The sequence below is a fragment of the Cricetulus griseus genome (genome assembly GCF_003668045.3).
Source record: "Cricetulus griseus strain 17A/GY chromosome 1 unlocalized genomic scaffold, alternate assembly CriGri-PICRH-1.0 chr1_0, whole genome shotgun sequence".
Lineage (NCBI taxonomy): Eukaryota > Metazoa > Chordata > Mammalia > Rodentia > Cricetidae > Cricetulus > Cricetulus griseus.
Genome location: NW_023276806.1, coordinates 216,675,187 through 216,691,191, shown reverse-complemented (window position 1 = coordinate 216,691,191; position 16,005 = coordinate 216,675,187). Strand labels below are relative to the sequence as shown.

The following is a 16,005-nucleotide window of genomic DNA, read 5'->3' as shown; positions in this document are numbered from 1 at the left end:
GAGCACGCGCAGGACACTCGGGGACCCACTTGGCCGGTCCCCGGCTCACCTCCGAGGCTGTCAACTCTGACGTCTCTCCCTGGGCGCGCAGCCCCTCCTCTCCCACGCCCCGCCCCTAAGGCGGAAACGCCGTACTGTTATTGGCCCCGTCTCCTCTCACTCCGACCGCACAACCAATGCCTGCACTCCCGGGGCTAGGGTGGCGCGGCCAATCGGAGCACTCCCAGGAGCAGGAGCCTGGGGGTCCGGAACGCCCAGAGGCGGGGCCGGGGGCGGGGCCGGGGGCGGGGCCCGACCCTGGATTAGTTGCCATTCCGAGTGAGAAGCGGGTCGAGGTGGCGGCGGCGGCGGTGGCTGTGGCGGCGTTTGCGGTGGCGGCGCGGGCTACGCGCAGCGCGAGGCTCCTCGAGGCCCCCTTCTCCCCTCAGAGGCCAGAGTCGCGGCGCTACCCGCGGCCGCCGGCTCCTCTCGCGCGGGCTCCTTCCCGCGAGGGCTGAGGAGTCGCGGGGACCCGGCGAGTGCCCTGTCAGCGCGATGCCCGGGCGGCGGCGGCGGCGGCGGCGGCCGGCGGCCGCCACGGGCGCGACGCGGGCCCCGGCCGTGAGCAGTCCCCCGCCGAGCGCCCGCGGGGCGGTTGGGCCTGTTCGTTTGTGACCGTGCTGTGCGCGGCGTCCCCTCCCCTCGGCGGGCGGCGGGGTGCGCAGTCGGGAAGGGGAGCCCCCGCGTGCTCCGCCCCTCGCGCGCTCCTCCCCCGTACACATCGCACGCACTCGCCGCGCCGGCCTTCCCACATCGCTCGCCGCGCTCGCCCCGGCCCCGCCTGCTCGCCTCGCACCGCCCCGCTCGCTCGCGGTCGCCCTCCCGCCCGCCCGCCGCAAGCCAAACCATGTCACTGCGTCCTCTCAGTTCCTTCACAGACCGGCCTCACCCCCGCGCCGCAGAGGCATGCGGCGCAGCACGGCGGGCTCCCCGCGCCGCCGCCTGACCGTGGCCGCCGCCGCTGCGGAAGCCGGGCCGCCTGGGAGCTGGCCCGCTGCGGGACCGGCCGGCCTGTTGCAGCCCTCCGCGCGCACCGTTTCCCTACCAGCTCCTGCGGGGCAGCCAGCACAGCCCCACGCCCCGGCCACCGCCGCCGCCGGCCCGCCGGCACGCTCGCCATCTCCCCGGGTCCGGCGCGGCCCGCGGCCCCAGCCCGTCTAGCCCGACTCCACCGCCGGCCGCTGTCCCGGCCGAGCAGGCACCTCGCGCCAAGGGCCGCCCGCGACGGTCCCCCGAGAGCCAGCGGAGGAGCAGCTCACCTGAGACACGGAGTCCCGGCTCGCCCGTGTGCAGAGGTAGCGAGCCCAACCCTCCCGTCCTCCCGGGCTGCGTCTCCCCGACGGTGCCCTGCGTGGAAACTTCAGCCTCTCCGGGCTTCTGTTTGCTAGTGCATTACCGAAGGTGTGAGTGAAAGTGGCTTTGGGAATCTCACCTCACCCCCTCCCCGCACCCGTCCCCCTCCTCCCCGAGGTCGCTCGCTGCAGGGCTTGGAGGAGCTACCTGAGAAATCAACTTTTATCTGACCCTCACCACCACCCCTCTCAGGTTTTTTTTTTTTTTTTTTAAATCTTGCATCCCTAGCCTGCAGGGAAGGGTGTTTCGGTTTAATAGCTCCTTAGCTTTCTGTGCTCGTAGCCGGAGAAGGAGTTGCTGGGCGAAAGCCTTAAACACGCACACAAACTCTCCAGCGGCGGATAAAGTGGCAGTAGGAATCTCTGCAGCCTTTGTGCTTTCCCACAAAGTTCTTGACTTGTCTGTAGTCTTGTTTTGCTTGTTCTGTGTTTTGGAGGATTGGTGGCCTTAGTTACGATGTTAGACTATCCCTTGCATGTGTAGAGACAGTTTTGAGTGTGCATTCGAAGTGTATAGGCGTTTTCACCCTCTCTACTTAATATAGCCATGCATCAGATAGATTACTAGTACACTACAAATGGCTTATGCCCGGAGGGTGATTTTCACGATGAATTTCTTAAAGCCTGTTTGTGAAGTGTGTTTACTTTTTCCTTCCATCTTTAAGAATACTTAGCAGTTCGGCTGAGCTGTGTAGGGTTCTCAAGTTTCTCTTTTGTAAGGTGTCAAAGGTAAGGGTGAGTGTGGGTGGATGCTATGGACTCCCCTTACTGTTTTCTGTTTGGGTTTGGTTTTGTTTATGCCTAGGGACGTAGTGCATGATCTAGTTGACTCCTGGGGGAGAAGAAGAAAATTAGGCAAAACAGGGACGTAAAGGCCATAAGGGAGAGAGTCTAGTACCTAATATTCTTAGATACCAGCCTAGAGCTACAGTTGCTGCGGCTGCTTTGTGGAAGGAAGGAATCATACGGAGTAGGGAAAGAAAAACAACAACAAAAAACCTACTCAGAAGTGAATATTCCCAAGCTCCATACAATGTCTATGTGGTATGTGAATTTTTTGTTTAAGATGGATGTCCTAAGGTATTTAGAATTGGAGAAAGTGATTGCAATATGATAGATCAAAGTTTAGGTTTTTTTTTTTGCTTTAATTTAGACCTGTAATTAGCATGTTGCTAAATCACTTGCTTTCAGACCACTTGATGGTAAGTAAGCCCCTGTATAGGATGTAGTGCAGTGGAGTAAGTGTTTGAGCACCAAGAAATACATCCTGTAATCTGTATGCACCAGGAGGAATTTGCTCCCCCACTACTCCCCCAGGTCAAGCCAGCTGCTGCAGAAACTGACATCCTCCAGCAAATCCTGAATGAATGAATGAAAGCAACGTGATCGCCCTAATAATGACCACAACTGAACACACATCTTTGGCTGTATTTTACAGAAAAGTCCACCATTTTCTAGCAGATTAATGCCATATGCAACTCCCTTGCACATTTTCTGGGGCTGTGTTAAATGAAAGGTAACAGAAAGAAAAGGAGGCAGCAGTCATAGTCGTTTTTGAATGATTTAGCTTTAACAGTTCATTAATGGAGTTTGGGGATTTTCTTTCAAGGAACAATGTAAAAAAGTAAGAATTATAGATTGTGTGCAGAGGATTTTGTGGGCAGAGTTAGAGAAGTTTGGCAATTGCTGCAACAATATAATGATGGCCACCTAGTACCTCCTTTCCTTTTGTTGATAAACAGTAATATCTTACCATAGATAATAGTACAACTTGTTTTTCTACATCCCTCAAAAGCCCTGATTGCTTAAGAATTACGTGCCCCATCATGAAGTAGTTTTAATGAAATTTGTGATCAGGCTTAAATGCTACTCTTTGTTGTAGAATGGCACATCAGAGTTTAATGCAATTTTAATGCAATCATGATGAAAACACTTGTTCTGAGTCTGGTTGTGCAGTAGGCAGATTTGCAGGGTCAAAGCTTGTGCTGGGAATTGAAGGACTTTTCTGTTGTAGTTCTGCTGTTTATAACATCAGGTGTTTTTGTCAGTTTCTTGCATTGAAGTGGTTTTTGAATGCAGGCTCTTGTGCTCCTAATTCCTTGATTATATTTCCCTATGTTACTTGTCCACACTCTTGCCTTGCTCCTCCTACATATTGAACATACACCATATAACTAGTATGTTCTGTCTATTTAGTTGCTTAACAATCTATCCTGTGACTTAAAATTTTGGTTAGTTTCTTCTGAATTCACTAAGGGTCTGATTTGAGTGGGTTTAGTTTGCAGTGACCAAAGCGCCTGCTGCGGTGACTGCCGCTGCAGACACTGACATCACTCTGCTGCATGAATGAAAAACAACAACGTGCTCCATTTCTTTCTCTGCTCTCCTTCTCCTGCCTTGTTTTTGCATATTTGATGGTGTGGGGATAGACGTTACACTAGACTTTGGAACTACACATAAAAATATTTAAGTAGATGGTGACCAAAGGGATATGTATTTCATGTAGATGTATGTTGTTTACAGAAAGCTTTAAGAGCTACGGGCAGGGCATTTGGATTGTAGGTGACAACTAAGCATTCAGAATTTTACTCATATTTTGTCTGATGAACAAAACAAGGAAACTAAGTTTTCTGATTCTTTTATCAAGAAGAAATGTAAACAGAAGTTTTGAACTCATAATTTATGCCAGCATTTTTTCTCATAAACACTCTTAGCATGCATATTTATGGGGTTAAGGAGTTAAGGCTAGAGTAATAAGAGTGCTGATACTTAAGTCAGAAAGCTGAGGAAAAACTGAATTCTGTAAATAGGAACAATCAGTGTTAAAATTTATGATAGTAATATAGAAGATCCAGTAGAAAGGTAATTCCCTTTATTTCTGCACCATAGCTTTAGATAGTTTAAATGGTTACTACAATGGAGAGGATACATATAGACCTGCTAATAACATCGTGCTTTATTTAAAAACATGGAAATTTACAAATTGAAAGTTGTGTTTTGTTGGTGTTTCTCAGTCATCCTTTTTGTATTTTTTTCTTTCCTGTGTATTTCAGAACTTCAAGTTTGGTATTTATGTTCATTTCTGTTCTTCGACTGTTAGAAAATGTCATCCTTCCCCTTGTTTGGTTCTGAAGGATCTTGAAGTGGTGAATGACAAGCTACTGAATGCATCCTCTGGCTCCCTGTGATGTGTTTGTAATAGATGTAAAATCATAAAGTATTATGCAAATAGTTATTTTTGTGATGGTAATAACAAAATACCTTTGAGATAAGTAGAGCAATTCAAATGAGATTAAATCAGTATTAAGAGTTAAAATTAATGTTCTTTAGTAATGATTTAAAGAAAATATAAAGTGGCTGTTTTTTTTTTTTTCTTTCTGAAAATCCAGTAGAACAGAAACCATGGATTTAAAAGCTAAACAAATACAATGCTATAAAGACAGTAGGTAGCAAATAGAAATGTGTGTGTGTGTGTGTGTGTGTGTGTGTGTGTGTGTGTGAATATTTAGCATTAAAGAATTATAAGTCATAAAAATATAAAAATAATTGCATTAGGGTAATTGGAAAATCCTGCTTGTGTTTATTTTTTTACCAAATCTAGTAACAAAAATTCTGAAGATCCTGTAACTTAGTTCCTTTTATGAAAACAGTGTGTTAGTCTTTTATTTAACCTACCAGATTTATTTAGGCCTCATATTCCTAAGAGATTGGCAACCCTAGAGTGAAATTTTTTGAATTTTTTCCTCGGGCATCTTGAAAACCTCTTGTCTTACACATAAAGAAATTATGCCTATTATTAAAAGATAATACAAAGCCAGCAAGCATAGAATGTTTAGCTGCAGGCACTGTATTAATGTATATCTGTGTGTCTAACCAGTTCATTTGCTTTAAATTTTTTAGTTCTTCATTAATTTCCCCTTTTTGAGTCATTTTAATGCTGTCCTTAGTTGTGAAATGCAAATATCTTGGTAATTTTTTTCTCTGTTAGAAATAGTCTTCAATTTCCTTTTTTGAAAGTTTATTATCTGGCTAATATTCTTAGAGATTGAGGGTCTTTGCACCTTTACTTATCCCCATTTAAAATTTATTTTTCTTAGAATTCTAATGGGAACTTATTTCTAAACTTTTCTGAATAGAATGAAAATATATTAAGTTCTAGGTTTCCAGAATAATCTTTAAATTCTGATTGAGGGGAAAGAGTTTTAAGCTCTTAGAATTGAACCAAATAGTGTTAATTAACGGCTCTGATTTTTTTTTTTCCCCATCAGTTTACCTTATGGTGCATAAGATCTCAAAATCAGTTGTATAAGTAGTGAAAGTTATTAAATCGATCTACTTTATGTTCATAGATTATATCCTTTCCAAATTAATGTTACCCTGAGCATACAGAACATTGAATACCTAAGGTGTATAAAGTAGGTTAATGAACTTTTAGCTATACATAGTTTTATGTGTTGTTGTTGAATTGAAAATCATTTTATTAATTCGAGTAGTTTTCACAAAAAGGTAGTTAATTGACTGTGGTTTACATTTTTGGAAGAATTTTATCCAATTGAAAGGTAATGGTATTCCTTTGATTATTTTACTTGTGATAATGCTAGCTATATTTGAACTAAGAAAACAAAACTCAGGTCCATGCAACACATCAAATGTAAATAAAAGACAGCATTCAAATTAAGTGTGAAATTTAGAAAAAAATACAAGTCAATTTTACCAAAGCGTTCACTTGCAGCTAATACCTTATCAAGTGTATATTACCAGTGACTCAGGGTCTTAATTTTAGTTGTCTTTTTTCCAGAGCTTAGAATTCTCAGACACAACCCAAATAGGCTTTTTCATAGCACCTGTCCTGGATCAGTGCCTGGTGCTGTTGTAGTTTGTCTTCAGTATATATTTTTGTTCTCCTATCAAATGTCTAGGAAATCAAGTCTTTGACAGCCTTTCTTTGTGTCCTACGTATTATTTATTTAAAAAGAAGTTGAGCTGATCTAATGTATGGTCTGCTAAAATTAAGCTGAAGAAAGAGAATACTAATTTACTGATAAAAGTTACCCTTTATCTGGACCTCTAGAAATGACCAGAACCTAATCAATTCTGATAATTTAGAAAAATATTTGTGGTTGTTCTGCAGAATAAATTTTAATAGGTTAGCAGTAAGTCTGAAGTATCTAAGGATATTATTTCTGAACAAATTATAGAAAAATACCCCAAATATTTTTTTTAGAAACAGGTATGACCGAGATACCTTTATCACTGTGGTTTATTTTAATTGAATGTTGTTGAGGCAAATAACAGGAGGCAAGTCCATGAGTACTTGGTGACTTCCTTTGTATTATCCTGTCTTTCTAGGTGCTGTAGATAGAAAGAAAGAAAACATTTGAGGGTGACTATTTGCCTAGCTATGTACACTTTAAAATTCAGCAAGAAAATGGCTGTAGAAATTCTGTTCTTTTAATTCTAGATTAAGTGCTGATTCTCCAGTTGATGAACTGTTGGGATTATTGAGCTAAAAGAATGACAAAGAAATGGGTTTTCTTTTGTGTTTCCATGGTACTCTTCTGTAGTGCTGGGACATGCTCTTCTACTTTCAGGATGTCTAAAATTCTCAAGACAGTTTGGGAATGAACCAAGAATAGAATGTGGAAGGATGACCATTTTCCCTGCTTGCTTCTTACAGGGGAGGGGGCATGGGCGCTCACACATGCCCATGAAGGTAACAGAGGGAGATGGAGATTGTACATTGCTCCTGGGGCTCAGGGTTATTGTAGCTGGTCCCATTTACATGTAACAAGTATTTATACTGTCTCTTGAATCACTTTATGCTATGCAGAATGCTTTACTTTCATAAGTGTTTAGAATTGGTTATAGATGGTGGTAAACTGATTTGATTAATGACTAAGGAATTACTGAGCAGGTACTGATCTCAAGCAATTGTCTCTAGCTTAATTCAGCCTTCCTGGGAGCCAACAACTGTGCTTGCAATGTGAGTTTGAACTTCACATATATATATAATTTAACAGAGTGCCACCATGTTATACCTTAATTATGATTTGCCAAAATTAAGAATGAGTTGAAGAAGCTAGTGAAACCCATAGGAGAGTGGCGAGGTTAGTGTTCAAGATTGTCTGCCAAGTTATTGGAATTAGGTAATTCACCAGTTCTCTAGCAGTATTTCATAACAAAAAAAACTAAAAAGCACTGCTATTTGCTGCCTGGTATTGCCGAAGTTCAAAAATAACTGCTAGCAGCTAATAGTAATGAACAGCATTTCCTCATTTATCCAGTGTATGGTCATGGGGAAACGTTTTGAAGAGTTTATTAACTGAATTTTGTATTTTCCACTATTAGAAAAATCATAAGTTAATACACTTAAGAGAATTGACAGGGTCACCTTGTATAATTTAGGGTAGCCCAAGCTGGCCACCTTCCTGCCTCAAGTTCCTGAGTTATTGGATTACAGGATGCTGTACCATACCTAGTCTCTGCTCTTCTTAAGAGTGTTTGCTATTTGTCTATAGTTGCAAACTTACAAAGCAATCTTTCAAATATCTGAACAGTAAAGTGGCCCAGGGGTTACTTTAAAGTTACCACTCTGTTTATGTATTCTTTCTTTCATTTTTGAAACTGAGAATATCTTCATTCAGTGGCTTCTGTAATGTCTGGATCTACTGCATATCATTGCATATACATAATGTTCTTCTGTAGTTTGACTTAGAATGATGTCACTGGCCTTTATGGACCCCGAACACATATACACTTTGTTGTAGAAGTCTGAATTGTTGTTGAATGTATTTTTTTGTGTAGTATTGTAGAATGTATTGCAATCCTTAATGATGCCTTTTGAGACTATTGAGAGTATGACTTGGCTTTGACTAAAATACCTGCTACTGCTGAGTGAGAACAGAAGGAGTAAACCCTTTTCTATAGTGCCATTTATGTGCTGTCTTGCTTGAGTGCACAGTGACTTATTTTTATTTCTTATACTCAGAATTTATATGTTTCATTTTTATTCCCTTATAGTTTATATTTTAAAATAATATTAGCATTATGGTCCTCACCTTTACTCTTGAGTTCATCTTTAGGATGGTTGCTGTGTTTTCACTTATCATAGGCCATGCTATCAAAAGTTAACATCTTTATGTAGATAAGGATTAAATTTTGCACCTAATCTATAGAAGAACAAACAGATACTTTATAAATCATATTTCGTGTACCAGTCTTTTCTGTTGGAAAAAGAGTATTGAAGAAAAGTGTATGCTCACTGAATATAATCATGTAGTAAGTCATCTGAAATTTTAAATAGCAATTTAGGAAATAGGAAGGCATAGAAAGTGATGAAGTAAACTATTATTTTATATTCATTAAAAATACTCAATTCTTGAAGTGCCTAAGAATGTTTAAAAAGGTAAATATACAGTGTGGTTGATGAATCTTTGCATGTTTGATCCACATTATTATTCCACAAGTAATGTAGCTGTTAGCAAGTCCTTGACAGTTTAGCTGTGGTTTGGTTGTGACTTTTCGATTCTGGATCTCTGTATGCAAGGTAATTCTCGTGGATCTGTGTGGTTTACCTAATACACCTGTGACTTGTAGCATTACAGTATGTGGCATGATATCTGGTACTTAAAAGGCCTTGTAATAAATATTTGTTAAGTCCATATACAGGATTCACAGAGATTTCTGCTTGAGCTATATAAATACACATCTGTGCACACTGAGAGACAAGTATGCATACTCTGGCATGAACTCACTGAAGCATGGTCATAAGGACATATGAGATATTATAAATATGTGATAGATTAAATATATTTATGCTGCCCCTTTTATAAAATTACCTGGTGTTGGTCTTTGTTTTGGCCTTGACATTCAGTGGTTGTGGTTAAGCTTGGAAAAACACACATTTAGAGTAGTTGGGACAAAATGAATTTTATACAAATGTTTATATTTTAAAAGACATAATATAGGCTTCTACAGATTGAGGGTGATTTTTTTTTATAAAATACAAGTTTAGACACAACTATACATATTTTTTAGTCATAGATACATAGAGTGTGAAAGGTACTAAAATGACTTTAAGATAGTTTCTTACAAAGTCATTTAAAAGACTAACACAAACCATTACTTAAATGGACCTTGACTTTGAGACAATTTCCTAAGAAGCTAAAAGTATGAAATGTAAAGATAAACATTTAAAAAAATTTTTTGATGCATGTACTAATTACTTATTTTGATCCCTTGCTTTTCAGCCCTTCCCATGTCTCCACACCTCCACTCCTTCTCAAATTCATGTTTTTTTACCTTTTTATTATTTTCATACACATATCACCTGTGTATATATAAATGTATAATGATATAAATACAACCTGGCAAGTACATTTAGTGTTGCTTATACGTATATGATTTCAGGGTTGAGCACCTGCTAGCCAATTAGGGTGCTTATTTCTGGAGAAGACTAATTTTCCCTTTTTCAGCAATTATTTAGTATTCTGTCAGGTAGATTTTTATCTATTGAGATTCCATGGGATAAGTGTTTAAATGTACTATATTTTCAGTAATTTAACAACATCATGCCCCAAATCAGTGTGCTCTTTCAGTTAGAAATTGAAAAGTAGTATTTCTCAAACCCAGGTAAGGAGAATGTGAGTTATATATGAATCTGTGCTTTATTATGATGAGAGCTTAAATTGTCAAGCAGGTTTTTAGGTGCTTATTTGCTTTACTGATCCTCTAACTTATGTGCAAGCAAAATAATTTAATTTACCAAAATGTTATTTGCTCTAACTGTATAAGAAGTCAGTCAGACAAGGTTCATCTGAGGTTGTTAAAACATATTACTGAATAATGTAATTCCTTTTTGCTGAATAAATGTTCTGACATTTAGCAAAATTAACTCATACCCAAGAAGATGTACTAAATGAATATGAAGATATCATTTCCATTGCCTCCCTAGTTTAAGTTATAAAGTTCTTAGAAATTTAGTATTCAAATAACTCTTAAAAAGGAAAGAACTCTGTACTGTTTTTCTCTCTCCTTTCCTGTGAAAAGATGTGTTTATTTTGGATAAATACTCCAAGGTCTGTTCTAAAATATTGTGTCCTAAACAAACAAAAACAAAGAGGTGTTACTCCTTTTATAATTTCCTAGCACTATAGGCAGTCTTAGGAACTAGCCTTCCTTCCTTGGGAAAAGCTGTTAGAAACCCTTGTATTCCTATCACTGTCAGGAAGACAAAACAATGAGTAAACATCATTAGACCAGTCATTTCTTTGTAGGAATGCATGCTTTTATTTATAACTATATATTCCTATATTCCTAGGGGTGGTTTTTTTTTTTTTTTTTTTTTTTTTTTTTTTTTTTTTAAGCTTCCAGGGTGGGGAGGAGGGAAGAGGAGAGGAAAATGGGAATGCACACATGTGTCTGTGTGTTTTGAAGAGCACACGCCAGTCTCAGCAATCATCAGATAATGAGAAGTTCCTGGTATTCTCTCCACATAGAATAGAGATGCATGATTATCTTTTTTGTACTACTTTAATTTTTAGTATACAAGTGGTAGTGTCTTAAATTGTGCCCACTCACATAAGATAAAATCAACAGAGACCCAACTAGACACAGTTTTGAAGTTCTTCCCTGTGATTATGGGGTAATTTACTACTTATGTCATTACAATTATGTTTCTTTCCTGAAGGAATGCTTTAAATGTTGAGCTTGTGGACTAAACTGTTGCTTTAAAGTTGTTTGATAAAAAAATAGGTTTGTTGATTTGGTTTGGAGAAAAATTTAGTTTCGACATGTTACCTTTTGCGAATCGTTAAACATAATTTGAATTCATAGTTGTATCCAGTTGATTGCTTTTTAAATTTTACTCTCTTTATGTGTATAGGTGTTTTTTGCCCTGCATGTATGTATCTCTGCACCATGGTGCCTATGGAGGCCAGAAGGTGGTGTCTAATCCCCTGGGACTGGAGTTCCATACAGTTGTAAGCTGGCATGTAGGTGTTGGGAATCAAACTCAGGTGTTCTTGATCACTGAGCCATCTTTCTAGCCTGTTTATTATTCTTAACAAATGTACCATGTTTTCCTGTAATAGGCTTCATAATTAGTGACTTCAGAATTGTGTTGGATTTTACATTAAAAATTGAAAATTTGAGAAGTGTACTTATAAGCTCGGCATTGTGGTCTATGCCTGTAATATTAATTAGTATTCAGAGATGAGGCAGGAGGATAGAGATCTTAAAGCCAGTCTGAGCAAGAGCCCCTATCTGAATTTAAAACACAAAGTATAGGGGTTGGCCAGATAGATCAGAAGTTGAGTGCCTGCTACCCTTGCAGTGGAATGGAGTTCCATTTCTAGCACCCAGGGGTCTCACAACCACGTGTAACTCCAGGTTCAGGTATTCTGATCCCCTCTTTTGACCTCTGAAGGCAGCCATAAGCAGATGAGCACACCACACACAAAACTAAATATTTAGAAAGTATGTGTGGCATTTTTGTAGACTAGAGTAATCATTCTTACAAGTAGAGCTTGTTAACAGACGATTAAAACTGGCATCCATATTCTACGAACTTAAAAAACTAAATTTTTTAAAACATAACCGTCTTTGAAGGTTTGTTAGCATTTTTTTTTCTTAGACCTGTTTCCACAGGGTAGAATATGCCACATTATTTTAGTATGGAAATTAATAGTCAGTCTAGATGCTTTGAAAAAGGGGACTAGTATTTTTATGCTATTAAGAAAATAATTTAATAAAAATTTAACTATAGAGTTGCACATTTGAATCATGCTTTATTGATTCAATTGTACAGAGACAGAAGTTTAGAAGTACAGTTATCGAGATCAGAAATATTGGATGATTTAAGTTTTAAGTCAGAACTTTGTGGAAATGAAGATGGATGGTTTCTTTGTTGGCACTGTGGAACGCAGTCTTGGTAGACATTCAGATCTAGAGTATTGGATGATGGTGATTATTATTGTTATTTTACTTTGTGTCAACATAAAGCTTGACTTTCCCTCTATCTTATTTCTCCCTCTGATTACTATATATTATTCTGCCTTAGAATTCTCTGAAGTCTATCAGTTTTTTTTCCCTTACTTCTCTTGTCCCAACTATTTCCTGTTAGATCATAGACTGCTTAGTACTTATAGGAATTGATACCTCTTAGTCTTTCCCTACCATTAGGCTTTTATTTTGCTATTTTACTACCATTAAGTATAGTCTATCTTTAGAAGAAAAAATGTGATTTTTTTTAAAATAAAAAATTTATTTTGGTTTCTAAGTTAAGGTTAATAAGAAGTCCACCATGTTTAGCTTGACATAAAAGACTCACTCATCTTATATCTATTTTGTGCTTGTGTTCCTGCTAGATTGAATTCACTATTTTTAAGAAAATGTTTTGTTTTTTTTAATGATACGTTAGTATTCTTTGTAATTCTTTGCTTTGAATTCATGGTCGGTGTCAGGAATGTCCCTTCCTCTAATGTGTGTGGATTGTTTTTTTTCTTTTTTTTTGCTAAAAACTCCTGAATTCTTTGCAAGTAGTCAAGTAGTCCTTCAGATAGTCTCAACTTTTTCAGATGGAGGTAACTGTTATTCCTCTGCATTTTTTGAAGCATTGTATACACATCTTTCTGTTGTGCTGCAGCTATTTAAGGAACCATGTGGTCTTAACTTAAAAATGTCAGTTTTTTAAAAGTAGGAATTTAGTCATTTTTGGATTTCAGTCGGCCTACCAAATACACTCCTCTATTTGAATGTTTTTTAATGTTACTCTATCAGCTTGTTTGGAATTTTATTAAAGATTCTTTTGAGTTGACACTTAATTTTTTTTGAAGTGCAGGGGCTTCTGAAAAGACATTGAGACTTGTTATATTTGTATGACTTTATTCAATTACATTATTCCCCTTGTGCTACTTAGATGAGAACAAACAGTACTAAGAGAATGGATGTTCTCTTAAAATTAGGAAGGTATGATGCATGTAATACCTTTTTAAATAGAAAGTATTTGAAAACAGAACCTCTAGTCTCCAAATGGCTTCAAATCCTATAACCTAGAACAGATGATAGTACTAGATTTCCTTGCTTACCAAGAGGTTTTAGTTTATCAAAAGCTGTTTTATAGGCCAGTGAGGTGCTCAGCAGGCAAAAATGCCTGCCACTGAACCTGATCTGCGTTCTAGCCTCTGGACCCACATGGTGGAAGGGGGTAACAGACCCCGGAAAGTTGTTCTCTAACCTGTATGTTTGATGAAAATGTACACATGTGCACAATCAATTAAAAAGTAGTTAAAATGTTTTATAGTTAAATCTGCTGTTAAAGTTACTAAAAAATTTAACTTCAGTATTTTGTTTTAATGTTGCTCAGCAGAGTTTTTTTCTCCTTAGATTCGACACACACATGTATAGTCATAGTCTGTTTCAAATAACTTGCCACATTTCTCTGGTAAACCTGTAGAACTTTGAGGTAAGTTACACTTAAAGAAATCATTGAGGAATTATATATGTATCCTAACATTTAAAGAAAAAGAAATTTTTTGAAGAACATTTCATTTACAGTATTCTCAATGATAGTGAATATCTTTTAGAGGGGGAAAGAACTTTTGAAAGTAACAAAAAATTATTAGGAACCTGGTGCTGACTAGGTTAGATTATCTGCTTTCAATGACAGATTATGATGATAGCCCAGTGAGGCTGACTTTGAAATTTGATTCAGACATTTCTGTTGTGAAGATTTCTAAGTTTTTGCTAAATCCTGGTATTTCCTTCTTTGTAAGTCCACTTCTAGACTATAATTCATAGCCTTGCTCCTTAGAGCTAAGCAAGCTAATACTTTGATCCTGCTCAATTAAAAAATGTTAGTTTGACCTTCCTTATTCTTGTTCTCCTGCCTTCTGCCAGCTGGATACAGAGAGATTCCTGTAGAAGACTAAGGAGGCTTAGAGGAATGGTGCTCTGTAAGATGAAGGAAGTCTGAATCACTGAATGATGATAGGAGGGCCATCTGTCAGCCAGGAAGATACACATTAGGCTGTTACTGTGATAAGCCAGCATTAACCAGCATAACTATACTTTAGAACTTAAAAGAAAGGTGATTAACCAGCAATTGTCTTTGCAGTTACTGCAGTAGTTCTCCTTGGTAGTTCCACTCTTTTTTAATTTGTTAAATAGGTACATAAACTCATTGTGTATTGTTAGTACATCTGACACCTCATCAAGTTGATCCTGTGATTTTGTTGGAATGTATTTATTTGGAAGTAATTAGCTATCATCAGTCATAGCACCTGTAGCTACTTTCTGATTAAAATATTGAAAACTCATCTTTAAAAAATTTAGAGATGTCTTAAGTAATGGCAGCCTCAGAGAAATAAGACCAGACTATACCAGAGTTTCTGGGAAACACAAATATCTTAGTGTGTTTGCTAAATGATCTTATACTTTGTTCACTTCTTATCCTATCTGCACACTTCATTGAAATGATTAAGAAAAAAAAAACAGGTGGAAAGAGAGAGAGAACAGAGAGGGACAATTACTTTGAGTTGTCTTTTTTCGTATGATTTGGTTGGTGTGGTTTCGTCTGTCTTCCTCCCATATTGAGATGAGTCTCCAGTACATCTGGAGGTGTGGTGCTAATGTTTGTATTCCAGTTGTCCCAGCTCTGATGTTTATTTTTAATGACAAATTGTTTCCCAAACTAAAATCTTGATTGATTGACTCAAGTTGGAGGGCACTGGAATTGAATAATGTTATTCCATTATGTAAGCTAAAAAATTTAACTTAGATGTTAATAAACCCTGGAACTTCCATTACTATCTACTGGGGAGTACCATCTTGACACAAGAATTGTTCAGTTAGTTATTTTCATAGACTACTATTGACTAAGATGGAAGGACCAGTTTTATAATTAGAGGAATAAAGAATGATGCTATTCTAAAATATTTCTAGCAGTGGATCTACTTTATTTTCAATCATTGCCATTGCTTCCTGGAAATCTTTTATGCACAAGGAGTGGAATGTGTTCTGTGTATGCAAACACAGATGACTGCTTTATCTGTTTTCTTTTTTTTTTTTTTTTTAAACTCACTGGGATTGGTGAAGCTTTCATTTCATTTATTTGTTCGATTGTTTTGTTTTCATTTTATTTTTCAGGACCTTTTCTTCTGTTTTTGGTTTATTCCAGCTTTAATGGAACATTCAATGTTTGATTCATACTTACATGTTTGATCCTTTGGTGTCAATATTTATGAAATTAAATGCTAGAATAAACAATTGTATCTCCCTATGTCTGAAGCCTTCATTCTGTTGAACCTATGTACTCTAAACAAGTGTGGTTTTGCATTTCCAGTCAATGGCCTGTTCACCTTTGCTGAGTCTAAAGAAGACTGTTGTGGGAAAATGCAACTTGTAGGGTAGAGTTAATTTACTAATCTGTCTTATATTGAGAACATTGATGGATTTGCATATATTTTACTGCAGATTTCTGTTTATAATGTTGGCATCAATAAATCAACCTAAATGACAGTCATACAATCCCTAAGGTTTTAAGCATTTATTCTTTTCCTAAACCTTTTCCCCTTCATCTCATCTATAGCTTACTGTGGATTTAACTGTTCACTCT

The 16,005-nt window shown here is 38.4% G+C and overlaps 1 protein-coding gene across 2 annotated transcripts in view; it reads left to right on the top strand.

The window, feature by feature from the left end:
* The first annotated feature begins 1,076 nt into the window (after positions 1-1,076).
* Glcci1 (glucocorticoid induced 1) overlaps positions 1,077-16,005 on the top strand; it is a 72,438-nt gene continuing 57,509 nt past the window's right edge. The window contains exon 1 of one of the 2 annotated variants that reach the window (XM_027389906.2): positions 1,077-1,442. The gene's annotated coding sequence lies outside the window, so the exon portion shown is untranslated. The remainder of the gene's footprint in view (positions 1,443-16,005) is intronic. The other variant, XM_027389907.2, reaches the window with a different exon arrangement.